The sequence below is a fragment of the Octopus sinensis genome, linkage group LG5 (genome assembly GCF_006345805.1).
Source record: "Octopus sinensis linkage group LG5, ASM634580v1, whole genome shotgun sequence".
In the NCBI taxonomy this organism is placed as follows: domain Eukaryota; kingdom Metazoa; phylum Mollusca; class Cephalopoda; order Octopoda; family Octopodidae; genus Octopus; species Octopus sinensis.
The window spans coordinates 12,940,681-12,957,433 of record NC_043001.1 but is presented as its reverse complement, the minus strand read 5'-3'; the positions used below and the strand labels follow the sequence as shown (position 1 = coordinate 12,957,433).

The 16,753-nt window shown below is 34.7% G+C and overlaps 1 long non-coding RNA gene across 1 annotated transcript in view; it reads right to left on the bottom strand.

Annotated features, from left to right (window-relative positions):
• Nucleotides 1–12,478: 12,478 nt before the first annotated feature.
• The window catches only part of LOC118763573, a 287,109-nt gene continuing 282,834 nt past the window's right edge, over nt 12,479–16,753 (bottom strand). The window contains exon 3 of the long non-coding RNA XR_004999322.1: nt 12,479–12,557. This is a non-coding gene — a long non-coding RNA (uncharacterized LOC118763573). The remainder of the gene's footprint in view (nt 12,558–16,753) is intronic.

The following is a 16,753-nucleotide window of genomic DNA, read 5'->3' as shown; positions in this document are numbered from 1 at the left end:
TTTTTGCTTGGTCACAATATCGTATTCCAGCTACATCAGATGCAAAACATATTAAAAATTGTCAAGTGTAGTAAAACTATTGATTTCGTTTTTTTGAAAAAGCCAAGTTTTGTGGATTTTTGCAAAACAACGCTGTACTCACACGCATATTTACATCACCTTCGAAACGTAGAGTATGAAACCATGGCGACTGAAGAAGGGGTTTTTTCCTTGTGTTATTTGTTCTGTACTCTATTTTCTTTGTTGTTTAAAAAAATGTCAGTTCCTTTGGTTTGTGTCTATGTTTTCGTTTCTCATGGTGTTCGACGTTTTTTTGGTGTCCTGTACTCATATATGCGTGTATATATACATGTAGGGGTAGGTACGTACATATATGTATATATATATATGCATATGTTTTATTTATTAATATATTATATATATATGCATATACGAGGAGGAGGAGGACCTCACCTTCGTGTCATGAATATACATGAGATAGAACCTAGAAATTACCCTCCGGGGCAAAATCTGGGAAGGTTGTTTGTGGAAGGCCAGCAGTCGTCCATGCATTCCACCCTTCTCTCTCCACGCCACTCATTTCTACAGCTGAGTTAACTGCTGCAGCGTGAAATAAAGTGTCTTGCTCAAGAACACAGCACGCGGCCCGGTCTAGGAATCGAACTCACAACCTCACGATCGTAAGCTCGAGGCTCAAACCACTGAGTCATTGACACTAATCTCTCTCTCCCTCTCTCTCACTCCTCTCTCTCTATATATATATACATATATGTATGTATGTACATATATTGTTACGAAAATGTGTTTTCCTTGGGAAGAAAACGAAATAGTGGACTTCGTTTGGGCTTGTAGATTCGAACCCGAATCTATAGAACACCCTTCAATGTTACAACGGTATTTTCATGCAGAAAATACGTTGGCTGGCAGCAGTGGCGCTCAATACATGGCCTTCCAATCTGATTTATATATTTTATACTTGACCCTTGTGACCCGTTCTATGCCATATCATGCGGAAAATAGATAAGAATCACACACAGCAGTTTTTCTCCCCCCATTGTTATCAGCGATATGTCTCTTCTTCTCGCTGTTCTGTGACAATTATAAATACTAAAATCCCGCAAGGATTAATAGTTGATCAAAGGGCTTTGTGCGATAAAGACCACCACAGACGACTATAACACAATTTTCACCAGCTGACATTTCAATAGCAAATGTCATTTTATCTGTCTCTGCTGCTGCCTATCACCTTTTAAGGGCTTACTACTGCAAATGACATACACAGTAAACATACAACACTAGAAGATAGAGATATCCCTTTTATTTTGACTGGCTTATTGAGAATTTGAACTCTGATATTTTGTGACGAGTTTGTATCTCCAACACTTGATTTGCTACCAACAAGGACTGACTAACTCTAATGTTTTGTGACGGATTTGTGCCGAGAATTCTAATATATTATGACAGCTATCGCTGAATTCCATGTAAGTTTTGACACTTCTTTCTCAGTGTATAACTGAATTATTATGGACTTGTTTCTTCTATTTGCTGTTTCCTTTTGTCTAACCGTAACAACATTGGGGGCTCCTCCGAGATATCGAATTCATTTTGATATTCAGAGATACTTTGTAAAAAAAAACAAAAAAACATCAGAAATCCATTTTATTTTTCTGCATAATCTTTTATTCCCTTTGCAAACATTTCAACTGAAACCCCCCCCCCCAAAAAAAAATTAAAATAAATAAATGAAAAAAGAAAATACAATCTTGTAAATTAGAGGACTTTCTTAAATCTCCCACCCTTGCGCAAATCGGATCTATTGTAAATTTCTGCACATTTCCAACTTGAGGCTAAACCTGCTATGATGCAATTTCAGATTTTAGAAATTGCTTTGAATCACTTCGTGGATGAAGGGGTCTTCGGAGTCGATGTTTTGGAGAATGTAAATGAAGAACATTCCGACCATGGGGGAAATAAAATGGCTTGAGGTTCAATTGGAACGGAAAAAATTAACAAAAGAAATTGACTTTACAAAGATTGAAATTGAAAGGTAAACTGAGCTTAAAAAGTTGGAAACTTCTTTTCCTCCCTCACACCCATCCAGTTTCGAAGTTGCGAGACATGCCAGACCAGTTCCCACTTTGAATGAAAGAGAGGGGGACAAGTATTTTCTACATTTTGAAGAAATTTGTTGGAAACCTGAAGTGGTCTAAGGAGTCATGTGAGCCGTGAAGCTCAGGCCACATTTTCGGCCTTATGTATAGAGCAAAGTTCAGATTACGATCTGGTTAGGATGCCCCTTCAAAAAGCCTATGTGTTCGTGCCCGAAGCTCATCGATAAAAATTTAGGAATGCTTATAACAGGGACCCTCTTTACACTTTACTCTTTTACATGTTTCAGTCATTTTGACTGTGGCCATGCTGGAGCACCGCCTTTAGTCGACCAAATCGACCCCAGGACTATTCTTTGTAAGCCTAGTACATATTCTAACGGTCTCTTTTGCCAAACCGCTAAGTTACGGGAAGGCAAACACACCAGCTTCGGTTGCCAAGCGATGTGGAGGGAACACAGACACACAAACAAACACACAAACCACACACACACACACACACCACACACACACATATATATATATATTACATACATACATGCAACGGGCTTCTTTCAGTCTCCGTCTACCAAATCCACTCACAAGGCTTTGGTCGGCCCGAGGCTATAGTAGAAGGCACCTACCCAAGGTGCCACGCATGGGACCGAACTCTAAACCATGTGGTTCGTAAGCAAGCTACTTACCACAAAGCCACTCCTAAGCTTCTCAGACTTTTATAGAGTTTGCTAGGGAGGAGGGAACTTTGTTTAATTGGTTGTGTAATTCTAAGGAGGTCACAGATTTTGATGGTTTGAGGCAGTTTTCTTTGACGGAGGATTGTAAAAACAGTGTTCTTTCCAATCACAAGATTTATATGGATGGGGAAAGGGTTGATGTTTTACATAATGCCGGTATGTTGGTCGTGACTGTTACCTGACTCTCAGGGAGTCTTTTCGGTCGTCGTCTTCTGGTCACAAGCGTTTTGCTCCGGGTACAAGTTCAACTCACGCAGGTTCCAGTATTTATAATTATCGCAGCGTTTATTATAAATACTAAAATCCTACAAGGATAAGTAGTTGGTGAACGGAGTTTGTGAGATGAAGACGACCACAGACGACTATAATACCATGTTCACTAGCTCGCATTTCAATGGCAAATGACATTCTATCTCTCTCCGGTGCTGCCTAACTGACAGGCAGCGCAACCAACCACCACCACCACCACCAACAACAACAACAACAACAGCTGTTCAAGAATTTCGACCTGGAGATCTCCATTTCCCGCGACTTCGAGGGCCACCTCTGAGTGGTGTCGGGCGTCAACGAAGAGCCCTCGACAACAACAAGAAAACCAAAGTTTCTTTCCAAGATCTGGGGTCACCTACCCCTAAGCCCTAGACCATCACCTAATCACCCTTACCCGTCTTGTTGCTTAACAACAACAACAACAACAACCAACAACAACAGCGACAACTATAATAAAGGAGATGATAATGACGATGATGATGATGACAATTGAAATGTAAAAAATCCTTGGAAAAAGCGGTCTACACTTCTAACAATAGCCCAACAATTACTGATTTGGCGAGGGTCAAAATACAGGTCTCAGGACATGTTCAATAAACCGTGACACCTAGTCCAAACACCAGTCAGCTTAAGTAACGTAGTAAAATCATACACTGATTGGTCAGAGTACAGTTTGCAAAAATTAGCATTCTGGAGCTTAGACAAACGTATTTAAGGCACACAGATTCGTCTTCTCACTACAGTTGTAAATTGTAAAGCATAACTGCCACCTCTACTACATGAAACCAAGGATTGCATTGTTTAATGTCTGAAAATAATTGTTCAATCAGAATGGACGTTTAATATTCTATCCTTTCATTATATTTTATCATCTTATATTTTTAATTATTATAATATTCTAAATAAACATGAGACTCATAGTTGGAATTTCTTTGAGTAATATATATATATATAAAATATGCGCAGGAGTGGCTCTGTGGTAAGTAGCTTGCTAACCAACCACATGGTTCCGGGTTCAGTCCCACTGCGTGGCATCTTGGACAAGTGTCTTCTGCTATAGCCCCGGGCCGACCAATGATTTGTGAGTGGATTTGGTAGACGGAAACTGAAAGAAGCCTGTCGTATATATGTATATATATATATGCGGTTGTTTGTGTGTCTGTGTTTGTCCCCCTCATTGCTTGACCACCCATGCTGGTGTGTTTACGTCCCGTCACTTAGCGGTTCGGCAAAAAGAGACCGAATAGAATAAGTAGTACTGGCCTTACAAAGAATATGTCCCCGGGTCGATTTGCTCGACTAAAGGCGGTGCTCCAGCTTGGCCGCAGTCAAAAGACTGAAACAAGTAAAGAGTAAAAAAAGAGTATATATACATATATATATATATATCTATATATATATATATATATAATATTATATACATATATATATATCTGCAAATATAATAATAGACAATTATTCTGTCGCCATAATTGTTTCGGATGTCGGGGCAGAAACCCACGCCACCATCTCTACAGTTATCCGGCCATCGAAAAAGCCGTGTGTGATTGACCGTTATGAAGACAAAAGAGCTATTTGAATGACGGCTAAGTGAGGGGAGGGAGTAAGCCCCGACATCCGAAACTCGGAGGTCTTGCCATGGCTATCGAATAATTGTCACTTACTATATTTACAGATAAATTCCTCTATTTACGTAATATCGAGGTCTCTCTCATTCTTTTGTCGTCTTATCACTTCTATCATATATATATATATATATATATATATATATATATACATATATATATACTATATATTACATATATATATATATATATACATATATATATATATATATATAATATATCTACATATTATATATATATATATACATATATATATATATATATATAACATATATATATTATATATACATATATATTATATATATACATATATATATATATATCATATATATATATATACCATATATATATATTATACATATATATATAAATATAACATATATATATATATATACCTTATATATATATAGCCTATCTATATATAATACATATATATATATTATATACATATATATAATATACATATATATTACATAATATATATATATAAATATATATTATATATATATTACATATATATATATACATATTATATATGATTGATTGATTGATTGATTGATTGATTCCATTTCAGCTCATGAGCTGTGGCCATGCTGGGGCACCGCCATTTGGTGTTGCTACTGGTTTCACTTCATGGAGGCTTTCTAGCAACTGCTATTTGGTGCATGAGAGAGTTCGATGCAGCTGCCCTCATCTGCCCCTCCTCCTTCCGTGAAGTTGGTTCATCTGGGACACCTGACAGGAAGAGATCCAGCTCCATTTTAAAGACATCTGTATCCCCCATGCAGGTCTCTCAGGTTCATCGGAGGATTGAAGAGCTGTGGGCCTCGGAAGCCCAGGCTATCACAGAATCTTGTCCTACATCTTTATGGCAAGTTTGGAGTCCTAGGCACCACGCAGTGGCGCCCAGTTCTGGCGTTTCCGTAACTCTCGATGCCAAAGTTCAGGACACTTCCCTCCAGGATCTTCCAGATGTATATTAATGGCATATCTTTCCCGCCTACGCTCCAGGGAATATAATTTTTAATCTCTTGAGTCTTTCCCAGTAGCTTACACATTCTGCATAGAGGGTATCTTCTTCGTGTAGCTTCGTTGATCGCCTCAAGTTCTGTGATCAACTTGACAACTGGATGGTGACCATAGCTGAGAGCAATAGTCAAAGTGACTTAGGACAAGTGTCTTCCAGAGGACCATCATGGTTTCTTGTTCTCTTGTTCTAAAGGTTCTAAGAATCCATCCAGCCAGGCGTCTGCATTTCACTGTCAGTTTAGCAACATGTACATGAAAGGTCGCGTCATCACTCATGTGAATACCCAGTCACGCACTGATTGTGCCTCTGGGATTGCAATCCCTCCGGGTCCAGTGTATTCCTTATACATATATATATATACATATATATAATATACATAATATATACATATACATATATATATATACATATATATTATATACATTATATATATACATATATATATATATATACATATAATATATATATACATATATCTATAATATATACATATATATATATATATCATATATATATATATATATACATATATATATCTATATATAATATATATATATATAGACATATATCTATATATATACATATATTATATATATATATATATATATACTATATTATATATTATACATATATATACCTATATCTATATATAATACATCTATATACATATATATACTAATATATATATATCATATATATATATATATATAATATATATATATATATATATATTCATACGTATGTATATGTATATATATCGTTCAATCCATGTTGTACACAACTAGTAAAATTCCGTTTGATAGTTTCAACAGACAACTTACACTATCAATATAAGCCATATATTTGCGGTTATTCTACTTATGATGTTTATTTTATAAGTCGAATTTTAATATTTATCTTTAGAATAATAAAACGTATATTATCAACCAATTTGTGTATGATTTACCAGGAATAAACACGAATCTTTGATGTTTATATCTTAAATATGTTGCTAGATTTGTATGGATTACAGTATGGTTTTGTCAGAAATGTGTTAAGTATATTTGCAACTCAGTAATAAGAAAATGTTCTTTGATTGAATCATAACACATGAGTCTGAATGAAAATACACCGTGACTGTCATATGGTCAAGAGCAGTATTCATCTTCAAATTTATCACTGGACTAACTAATGGACAAATCAGAATGTTGAGAATGTGTTAGTAGAAAACAAGGAAATGACTGTCGGTTTACAGAGATTTGTATCTACAGACAACATTTGAGAGGGTATTTTTCAGCAGAAAACTTGGAGGAGAAACGTTTTAACGTATAAAAGACAGTTTTGGAGGAGAGGCCTATGGAAGTTTGTTGCTTTCGAAGTGTTCTGGCAATTGTATGGGCAGAGGAGACTGACAGAAGGAAATTATGATGAAGTCCTCGGAGTTTGAAAACAAGAGGAATTGAAACTTTATTTTCGTTGTTTTACAAAATACCGTAAATCCTCGAGTATAATCAAACCTCGAGTATAATACGCAGGGGATTTTTAGGAAGCTGTACTTCTGAAAACTCTAAACCTTGTGTATAATACGCACCCTTTTTCTAACATGAGTAGTGCGTAATTAAGCCACCAGCACCTAGTTGAATAAACACTTTCGCGCATGCGTAATACAATAATAATGATGTTCTTAACTGTTATATGGAAATGTAAATATGTTTGCAAATTGTGTTTGTTACATGTTATTCTGTGTTCTGAATCATTTTATTTTAATAAATGTTGTTTACTGCAAGTTAGGGATGATTCTTTTATGACTTCATTGCTTTCAGGCTTAGCTTAAGGTATTTTCGTGCCCTACTTCACAAAATGCGTCTGAATAAGCATTGCCGGACAGCAAATAGAGACTCGGACATTGCTTAGAAAATATTTTTCATTTTTAACCTCGTATATAGTACGCACTAGGGAATTTGACCTTTAAATTTTTTGGAAAAATACGGATTATACTCGATGACTTACGGTAATGAAAGCTTTTCAAATTCGATCAAATTCCACTGCCTAAGGAAATGATATTTAATGATAGCGGTTGAAACCTAATACGAAGAGCATGGATTAGACAAGGCGAAAAATATACATGAGAAACAATGTAGGCATATAAGGCATCGCCATTGTATGTATAATATATGTGTGCTGAAGGACGTGATGTATTACGCATGTAGTTCGAAAATGCATGCTGACATTTTCTATGAAAACTTTATCCTGGACTAATTTTCTAGAATTCGTACGTTGGAAAATCAGTTTAGATATCAGTATGTGAAACAGTGCTATGACAATGAAACATAAATTCAAACAGAAGAAGAAATAAAGAAGAAACATTCTGAAAAGAGATACTGTGTTGATTAACGTAAAGGGAGGAATGTATACAATTAATCAAGTTTATTTGCCTCTATGATACCAGGATGATAAAGAGGTACGTCAAAAATTTGGAAATTACCTTAATCTACGTTCCTAATTACAAAATATTGGGTTGTCCGGAAAGTTCGTGCCGATTTATAGTAGCTTACATTTTGACTTATTTTAGAACATGGTTGAGTCCATAAAATAGGATTTGTCTACACCTCCATTCAGAGCAGAGTTTTCGTGGAAACTTTTCGTGGAAGAAGATGTATGTTCCTATAAACTGTGTTAATTCTGTAACCCTTTAAAATGGAAGATAAGAAAGTTCATTTTCGGCACTCGATGCTTTAGTAACCAGACAAAAATTGCTGCAGCTCGGCTGGGATGTGTTACCCTACCCTCCATATTCACCAGATATTGCTCCTTCGGATTTCCACTTATACATGTCTCTGCAGAATCGTCTTAATGGTAAACATTTTAATTCCTTGGAGGATGTAACAAAGATAATTTGATGAATTCTTTGCCATGAAATCACCTTAATTCTGGGAAGACGGTATTTTCAAGTTATAGGAAAGATGGAGACGCATTGTGCGACAAAATGGTTCATATTTGCTCGATTAAAAATGTAATGGCAAGTATCTATTGACCTTTCTTTCCGGACAACCCAATATATAAATGTGTTGCAAAGCCGCCATTATCCCTGTTAGCACTAGACACCTTAAGATCGACGAGGTGGTTAAATCTTTGTTTCAAGGAAAGGACAATATATAACATTTGAAACAGAACACATATAACTTTCAATGATGAGGCAATTCAAGAGTATCTTATATGTATCTTCTTGGTCGACATATAAAATGTCAAAGTGTCATATTTGATACAAAAATAGCAATTATTATTCGATATATATATCTTAAGATTATCTATGTATAGATGTAATACCAAATGATAATAGATATCGAAAGACATGCTTATATATATTTATTGGGGAGTAAGGCTTTGCTAATTTATATTAAGTTGATAATTATCTTATTTAATTAGAGTACGGCGGATGTTTATACTATTCGGTGATTTGCCATTCTGTCCCTCGAATAAAAAATTAAATTACAAATACTTCGAATAAAACTACATTATATCTTTTAGATTTATTAATAATGAAGAACAAGGCGTCGAGATGGCAGAATCGGGCGAAATGCTTAGCGGTATTTCGTCTGCCGTTACGTTCTGAGTTCAAATTCCGCCAAGGTCGACTTTGCCTTTCATCCTTTCGGTTCGATAAATTAAGTACCAGTTGCATTCTGAGGTCGTTCTAATCGACTGCCCCTCCCACATTTCGGGCCTTGTGTCTCGAGTAGAAAAGATTAATAAGGAAGAACGCATTTTGAACATAATATATAAAAGAAGGGTTTCCAACATCTTACATTGCCATAAGTGATGGTTAAGGAAAATTGTGATAACATAAATAGAGGACCGCAATTCTAACTCCTCAATTCTCATGAACAGATTCAAAAAGATATTATTTGGGCCATGTGGCATACGTTAGAAATCTACATCAATGTCTTACATTAACGCCTTCGTAAATTATACACATACAATCGGATGAAAGTTGGAGCGAAAAATAACAATGATTTGTATGTGACATTATCGACACGTAAGGTTAGCGAAAGTTACATTGTTATATGCAGAGAAATGTCAAGAAATAAAAACAGAACATGTAAACCAAATAATGATAGATGTTTACCAGAATAACGAACAGAGAACTTTCATGGAAAATAACGACTTTGAGAACGCATAAATCACAAGCAACCATAAAACCTGTAGAACAGTGTAAAAATAAACGTAAATAATCGAAACCTTAGAAGAGCTGCATAATATAGTGTAACAGAATCGGATGAGAAATACGAGAAATTAGAAAAAATAAAAACGAACATTTGACAATGCACATATCTAAATATAGAATTTAAAAAATAGATATTGATAATCTAACGACTAAAATAGTAACAGAATTTAAGAAGGAATAAATCCTTCGGTGTAGGAAGGAAGGCACATGCCGAAGGTAAATAACAAAAAGAAAAATGAAGGAACCACAATATGATATACTGCAAAAATCACCAGAAGCAACCAGGTAGAAACCAAAGTCTAGGATGTCTATCAATATCTCAAGACCAGACTAAACAAGGTAATATATACAGAGATTACTGCAACTGCAAAGGAAATAGTTTGCTCCAACAGATTCTTCAAATACAATTTCCGAAACTCAAACAAATGTGATTCATATAAAAAGTTTAAAACATTAAGAAATCTCTTAAGAGCAAATACAATACGTGATAATGGAAGACAACTGAAAATATTGGCGAAGTCAAAGCAAGAGACATGTATTTGGCAAACTATATATTAGTATCGGAGAACAAAGGACACCTGAGGAATGTAATCATATCTAGTGTGGTGTTACACAAGAAAGCAAGACCCATAAATACTTGTCATCGCCATTTTCAGCTTAACAGACATTGTAGACGTTTTATTATCTGTTGTTGTTATTTTCATTTTCTTCATTATCGTCTGCTATTTCATGTTTGTTTTTTTTTATTTGCTTTTCTTCGGTGACAAAATGTTATAGGAAGTAGATGATTAAATACTACAAAAATACAATAAAAAAAAACCATCCGGAGTTGGGAAGAGGCGTGATGACGAGAATGGAAAGCAGTTTATTCTGTGAAGGAGAATAATTGAAATAAAGGAAGAAAGACTTCTACGATTCTTGGAAAGCGAAAACAACGATAAGAAAGATGGTTTGACGACAATAAAAGAAACGAATAATAAAAAGGAACCGAGACGTAATAAAATGGACAATGTCTGTGCTGGACTCTTAAACGGGACAAAAAATAGTAAAAAATAAATAGTATTAGGAACTGAGCAAATAGCAAATCGGATCATTAAAATGTTAAACGGTTTCATACTGTGCACGGAAGTAACACCAAATACCGAAACCTATGCACCCGTAAGGTTTCGGCATTATAGAATTAGAAATTCGGATTAAAAAAACGGAAATACATTTCAGAAGAATATCGGAGTGAATAAACTCTCTTCAAACATGTTACCAGAAGACCAAGATGCAAGCTCTTAATATATATGTATGTATATATATATATATATATATATACATAGACATATATATATATACATACACACATATATATATATTATATATATATATATATATCTATATATATATACACATATACACACACACACACAACACACACATATATATATATATATATATATATATATATATATATTACACAAACGCACATATATATATATATACACATACATATATATATATATATACAAACGCACATATATAATATATATATACACATACATATATATATATACATATATACATACATACACATACATATATATATATACATATATACATACATATACATACATATATACATACATATATAGTAAATCCAAAAATTCCCAAAAAGAACAAGCACAAGAAAACACATAACGCAAGGACGTGATGCACTTAATGTATTAGGAGACGTTTAGGGAAAGAAAGAAAAACGGTTTAACGTTTCGAGCAGACACTCTTCTTCGGAAACAGAGGGAAGTCCAGTAGAAATGACTTAGATGTATATTGTCTGATGACGTTTGATCAGACAGGTATGTTTAACTTTTACACTGCTCTCAAATTTAAAATCTTGAGTTACTGTACCGAAGAGTGAGAATGATAGAGTGGAAATGAGATTTTTTTATTCTTCACATCTAAATCCGAAACGCGTCTACAGTTAATGAAAGCCGGTTGGATTCGTCAATTTTTTTTTCTCTTTGCCTGCTTGGGTTGTTGAGTATTTTTGTATGGGAGATTTTCTTATGGTAGAGAAATAGCTAGTTTTCACTGCTATTTCTAAATTTCGGTAAGTGGTGAAGCAAATGTTTTGCTGAACCCTAATTATATATATATATATATATATTATATATATATATATATATATATATATATATATATATATATATATATATATATATAATAAAAAGCAGCAAAGATGTCCAGAGGTTAATGCAGTACGATCGTTTCTCGCAACTCCATTTGATTGAACAATTTAACCATTACATCAATTTAAATGCAGAGCAATGCTCAGCTGCACAAAAACGTAGAATTTAATTAAATTAAAACAGACGGACTAATTACTATAATTTTAGAGATTTTAATCTCCAAAAAGTTAAGGTGATAGACAATGAACATACTGACTTTCCTTTCATTTAGAAGCTACTAAGGTATCAGGAAGAATGACTTCACACACACACATGTAGATATATGAATTCTCTTACCTTTTCCGTTATATTGTATTCCATTTTTGTCGTGTGACTGTTGATACGAGACATTATTTGTTCAGGCAAGATACTACATCTGAAAGACAGGAGGAAAATTGTCGATTGTAACATTGGGTTGAAGAGACACAAATAACAGTTACATATGTCTTCTGCTTTTAAATTTATCATTGAATTATATTTTTCCCATATCATTCTTTTGACAAAAAGTGTACAATTTAGCCAAGCCCATCAGACGGAAGACTTGCTTATTACTTGGATTTCTATACACTATATAAAACATTGTGCTAATTTTGAAGACATTGAAAGCAGATAAGAATATGCACTGGTAAGGTTAAACGCAATCGTTTTTATTTTCTCTCATGGCGGACATTTCTAAATGAAGTTATTGTCCAAAAATATACTCGTTTCGAAATTTATCAAATTCATTTCATTTGTCTAATACATGTTCTGTTTTTTTTTGCCTCCGCTATTCTTTGATTCCTCATGGTGCGTTTATTTGGTTTTGGTGAAACTTGGACAACATGTTCATTTTATACAATAACAAAAGAAAATGTGTTCGCTAGAGAAAGCAGTCTTTTAAACATCCATAAATCGTTTTCCGTTGTCGCGCTGTTTCCCGTTGAATTTCGTCTGTACATCGCTTTACAGATGTCTGTAATAACATTTTATATAAGTGCAGCTCAATTCTGCTTTTGTAATAGCCATACAAATTCGGTAATAAGAATGCATTTCAATTTATCATCCTTTGGACCATCGACCAATCAAAACGTTCCTAAATAATCATTCAGTTGAAATAATACAAACTTTAAATTAAACGAAACAAAATCGCTTCTTCCAAAAGTAAGCATGTATATTTATATCCATGGAAAATCGATTTCGAGCGAAAAATATTTGCATGGCACTAAACGCATTAGGAATTACTCTTTACATATCCATGACCTGTTAGAAACAATTTCCAACACTCCGTTTTCAATTCAATTAAATTTGCATCGTGTTATATTTATTACAACGTCTTCACTCTTCAATGAACTATAACTAACAATAAACTGTGGCCAAACCAAGTAATTAGAATAAAAAGAACATAAACAATTCTGAAGCCAATGGTAAGTCGTGCTTGCCTTTCTGCATTTTATTAATCCGTAACCGCCATTTTATTGTTAGTTGAATACCACAATGCAACACTGAACTCTCTGCTTGAAATGAAATTTTGTTTATATACTTATTTGCTTTCGTATTTCGTTTTATCAATTGCAAAAATTCAATATTTTTCTGAGCACCACAGCGGAGTGTTTCAGTTATTTGTTTTTCTTTTGTCGCCACCTAGCGTTATATCTATCTCCCAAGCTTTTACAAACTGATCTGACTAACTGAAATGCATTTTTTTCTCTTCTATGTATGTCTGTTGGCATGAATATTTGCTTTTTCTCTTATTTCCGGGAGACGAAATTGATATTTTTAACACAAAATACAACAAAACTTCAAATATTCCTATACGGTGCACAAGTTCGGCGAAATAAAAAAAAGAAATGCAAAGACACCTACATTTTACAAGTTTACAGGTCTCTCAATAGAAAACAGAAGGTAGGTACCGGAAACGATGATGGTAATTGAGGGGGAAAATGAGACAGTAAAATATTAGCTACACGACAATACCACTACTATTTGCGTAAATACACTGGAAGCAATGAAATGGCTTTGTAAAAGGGGAGAGATTTCAGCCTCGCTTCGTACATACCAATCACAATATGCAACCACTGCTGCCTATGAATTCATCTTCCAACAACAAACCCCTTTGATACAGATTTAATCATCTACCGAAATACGTGGCTTGCATTACCTATGCTTTTGGCGTATATTAATTTTTATTTTTCATGTTTTCCACAACATTCTTTACCTCCTCAATGGCTTCGTGGACATAATATACATTCAGACTTTTCACATTATTCACAACTTCAAGGTCGTCATATCATTGCTTTAGCTAAATGAATAGAAGCACACATATTATGAAAGTGAATACAGCTATTCAATTTTCACTCACTATATCTATTTCACCAGATTCTTTTTCTATTTCTGTTAAGTATAGTATTGATTACTTCGCAATTACAAACGCCATTCCTACATTAAAAACTGTTTCTAAATGCTAGAAAAGTACATGAGTGATTACACCTTCTATGAATCGATATTACAATTTTAAATTTAGGTGTTGTTACAATTAATATCAGCAACTTTACGAAGAATTGAAAATTCCAGTAACATTGTATATTGATGTGTGCGCGAGTGTACGAGTTGGTGCGTGTGCGGGCATTTGTGTTTTTGTTTATTGGTCTCCTTCTAACAAAGAGTGATATTGATGTATATTAAATACGTGTATTATGAGGGCTGAAATCTGAGAAGTAATAATATAGCTTTAAGCATATAGCCTCTTGTGATATTATAACCTCAATCATATAACATCTTGCGATATGTTATGGATATTTATGAAATGTTCATAATACATCAGATGTCACTAATGTCATCCAGAAATCATAAAATGTCATTTTCGACTATTAACAACACTAACGGTTGCAGCTGCTTACATTTGGTTTATAAAAATAATTAATAAAATGTTATTATATAAAATGTTATTATAGGCGCAGGAGTGGCTGTGTGGTAAGTAGCTTGCTTACCAACCACATGGTTCCGGGTTCAGTCCCACTACGTGGCATCTTGGGCAAGTGTCCTCTGCTATAGCAGAACAGAAACAGGAAGTAAGAGTGAGAGAAAGTTGTGGTGAAAGAGTACAGCAGGGATCACCACCATCCTCTGTCGGAGCCTCGTGGGCCATTGCGCCTCCCTTCAGTACTATATGGTGACGATCATTCAACGACTCGAACAGATGAGACGAACAGAACATCTGATAATTAACATTTTGCACGAGAGGAATATGAAGTTATTCTTAAAGATCCATCTTTTGTCAATATTATTCTACGGAAGGCGGAGATATGGTGGAATGGTTAGCTCGCTGGACAAAGTGCTTAGCGGCAATTATCCCATCTTTACGCTCCGGGTTCAAATGCCATCGAGGTCGTCTTTATCTTTCAGCCTTCTGGATCGATAAAATAAGCAACAGTTGAGCACCGGGGACGATAGAATCGAATTACACCCTAACACGAAATTTCTTGTCTTGTGCCAAAATCTGAAAGCAGTATATTTTCTGTGGAAGAATTGGGCTAAATGCCAAAATATTCAGAGATACTGAGCCTAGAATATCTTGAAGGATATCTCTATGGTGAACGAGGTTAGTTCAAAAGATTTTAGATATATTTGGCGTAGTTCAATTCTTGACTAAATTTATATATTACAAGCGTGACTGGATATCAAATATTTGATGTGTGATATTTGAAAAGTACATGAACTATCATTACCAACATGGTAAGCCAATCTACTTGTAGGTCCTACTGGTTGTAGATGAGTACCATAAGAACGGTAATGCCAGCTATGATACTTCCAGTGTTCAAAGATATCGGTAGGAACTTACCATAAATTCATTGATTTAATATCCAAAAATTCTGAAGCAGAGTATTTGTCACATGCCTGCCACGAGTCTAAACGATGTCAGAAACATTTCACCAACCAAATTCATATTATTTAATTCTATTTCATTGTTAAAATTGTAGAAAATTTCTTAGGCTTGCTTACCAACCACTTGGTACCGGATTTAGTCCCACTGCGTGGAACCTTGGGCAAGTGTCTTCTACTATATCCTCGGGCTGACCAAAGCCTTGTGAGTGGATTTGGTAGACGGAAACTGAAAGAAGCCTGTTGTATATATGCATACATATATGTGTGTGTATGTGTGTTTGTGTGTCTGTGTTTGTCCCCCCAACATCGCTTGATAACCGATGCTGGTGTGTTTACATCCCCGTAACTTAGCGGTTCAGCAAAAAGAGTCTGATAGAATAAGTACTAGGCTTACAAAGAAGAAGTTCTGGGGTCGATTTGCTCGACTAAAGGCGGTGCTCCAGCATGACCACAGTCAAATGACTGAAACAAGTAAATGAGTAAAGAGTAAAGAGAGTAACTGTATGTATCTGGAAAAAAGATGACAACATGGTCTGCCACTGTAGCAAATTCATACCCTACCTGTAATTTCACAGTCAGCACATTGTGATCGGTGATTTATTTCTTAGCAGGCAGTTTCTGCTATCAACTTTCATGTTACAATTGACAACAAAGAGATATAATAACATACCACGGAGAATGTCAATTTAGGTAAAATTTCAGTGAATTATA